Source organism: Nicotiana tabacum, chromosome 19, assembly GCF_000715075.1.
Source record: "Nicotiana tabacum cultivar K326 chromosome 19, ASM71507v2, whole genome shotgun sequence".
In the NCBI taxonomy this organism is placed as follows: Eukaryota; Viridiplantae; Streptophyta; class Magnoliopsida; order Solanales; family Solanaceae; genus Nicotiana; species Nicotiana tabacum.
The window spans coordinates 105,440,152-105,442,998 of record NC_134098.1 but is presented as its reverse complement, the minus strand read 5'-3'; the positions used below and the strand labels follow the sequence as shown (position 1 = coordinate 105,442,998).

The 2,847-nt window shown below is 34.3% G+C and overlaps 1 non-coding gene across 1 annotated transcript; it reads right to left on the bottom strand.

The window, feature by feature from the left end:
* Nucleotides 1–2,249: 2,249 nt before the first annotated feature.
* LOC142174043 (small nucleolar RNA snoR145) lies at nt 2,250–2,402 on the bottom strand. The gene has a single exon (XR_012703401.1). It is a non-coding gene; the product is annotated as a small nucleolar RNA snoR145 (small nucleolar RNA).
* Nucleotides 2,403–2,847: the final 445 nt, after the last annotated feature.

Here is a 2,847-nt window from a genome sequence, read left to right as displayed (position 1 = left end):
TCTTTTTTGTTATTACAACACGAATTTCTTTTAATGAAGCCTCAAAGGCCATAGCTCAAGAAATTGTTGAAAAATTGAGTACTTACATATTCTTGTCCTAAATTCATCAGTTCACAAGACCCTTATGTGTAGAATCAGGGTTCATACGACATATTATTGACCCTTATGTCGGGTGCAATAATAGATTCAAAGTATAACGGAGGGCATACCTTATCATTTTCACATAGTAAAAGGATATTGTGGGGTCTTTCTCCCTAGATTTACATCGATTACACTAGCAAAGACTGAGAAAGTAGCCACTATTAAAATTATAAGGTGTGTATGAATTTGAAAACGAACTCAATTTTGATTTTTGAAAATAATTTGTGCATTTGGTTATAGGAGATTTGATCATAAAACATTTGACTAGTCCCACCTATGACAAATCTAGTATGAACACGCTCAAAAATTTACCCGAGCATCCGGTGGCATACCACCCCTAACTCTACATAGAACCGCCACTCCCTATGAAACCTCAGAATTGGTATTTAGTGCATTTCGTTGAAATTTGGCTTATCATTGTCACTCATAATAAAATTTAGCTTATAAATGAAATTAAGCTAAATTTCGTCCACAAGACTCTAGTTTAGTATAATACCATATTTAAATTTGGCCACATTACAATTTTAAAGTATGATTCTTTTTGGTTATTACAACACGAATTTCTTTTAATGAACCCTCAAAGGCCATAGCTCAAGAAATTGTTGAAAAATTGAGTACTTACATATTCTTGTCCTAAATTTATCAGTTCACAAGACCCTTATGTGTAGAATCAGGGTTCATACGACATATTATTGACCCTTATGTCGGGGGCAATAATAGATTCAAAGTATAACGGAGGGCATACCTTATCATTTTCACATAGTAAAAGGGCATTTTGGGGTCTTTCTCCCTAGATTTACATCGATTACACTAGCAAAGACTGAGAAAGTAGCCACTACTGAAATTATAAGGTGTGTATGAATTTGAAAACGGATTCAATTTTGGTTTTTTAAAATAATGTGTGCTTTTGGTTATAGGAGATTTGATCATAAAACATTTGACTAGTCCCACCTATGACAAAAAATTTTACCCGAGCATCCGATGGCATACAACCCCTAACTCTACATAGACCCGCCCCTGCCTATGAAACCTCAGAATTGGTATTTAGCGCATCTCGTTGAAATTTGGCTTATCATTGTCATTCATAATAAAATTTAGCTTATAAATAATATTACGTCCACAAGACTCTAGTTTAGTATAATACCATATTTAAATTTGGTCACATTACAATTATAAAGTATGATTGTTTTTGGTTATTACAACACGAATTTCTTTTAATGAAGCCTCAAAGGCCATAACTCAAGAGATTATTGAAAAATTGAGTACTTACATATCCTTGTCCTAAATTCATTAGTTCACAAGACCCTTATGTGTAGAATAAGGATTCATACGACATATTTTGCACCAGTTTGTCGGGAGCAATAATAAATTCAACGTACAACAGAAGGCATACATTTTGAGGGTATTTTGAGGTCTTTCCCCCTAGATTTACATCAATTACACTAGCAAAGACTGAGAAAGTAGCCACTATTAAAATTATAAGGTGTGTATGAATTTAAAAATGGACTCAATTTTAGTTTTTGAAAATAATTTGTGCATTTTGTTATAGGAGATTTGATCATAAAACATTTGACTAGTCCCACCTATGACAAATCTAATATGAACACGCTCAAAATTTTACCCGAGCATCGGGTGGCATACCACCCCTAACTCTACATAGACCCGCCCCTGCCTATGAAACCTCCGAATTGGTATTTAGCTTGTTGAAATTTGGTTTATCATTGCCATTCATAAGAAAATTTAGCATATAAATAAAATTAAGCTAAATTTCTTTCACAAGACTTTGATTTAGTATAATATCATATTTAAATTTGGTCACATTACAATTTTAAAGTACGATTCTTTTTGGTTATTACAACACGAATTTCTTTTAATGAAGCCTCAAAAGCCATAGCTCAAGAGATTGTTGAAAAATTGAGTACTTACATGTCCCTGTCCTAAATTCATCAGTTCACAAGACCCTTATGTGTAGAATTAGGGTTCATACGACATAATAGACAGCAAAAGCTGAAATCAGGGTCTTGTGAACTAGACCCTTATGTGTAGAATCAGGGTTCAACGCAAGTTTGCAAAACACCGATAAAAGTTGAAAATAGAGAAATGAGTTAATAAATTTAGCCGAGGGTTCAAGAAGCACCAAAACGAAGCAATTTGGAACTTCCTACGATTCGGCAAATGCTCAATCTGCGAAGGTATTGTTTTATTGTGTTAGAGAGGTCTCGTTCTAGAGTTTCGACCCTCTCCGCTGGGAACCTTCGTTTTAAAATCACTTGTGCTAATACTTCCTTAAGAAGAAACATATTTTCGGGAAAAATGTCAGAAATCAGATCCGAGTAAAAAGCAATCCGACCCCGAATGATTCAGGTTCGGAGATCCGGATTCTGAAATCGATATCCGAAAGCAAACTTGGCCGAAAGCGCATTGTTTTTACTACGCTTCGTCCATAGGACCTTCGATATATGTATCTCAAAAATCAGCAGTAAGATAACTCTAAACAAAAGTAGATATAATTTTTTCTGAAAATATAAATAGTTTGGTGGGAGTGAAATATAATAAAAGAGCTGCTCAGTGAATACGAACCATAGAAGATAGAAACTCATCTTGCGTAGATTATTTTGAAAAAAAAACATCGCCGCAATCCGACTATTTTCTTCGTTTCTCTTCATAGCATCTCTTAGAGCTCTTATGAACTCCAGCAAAAAAATC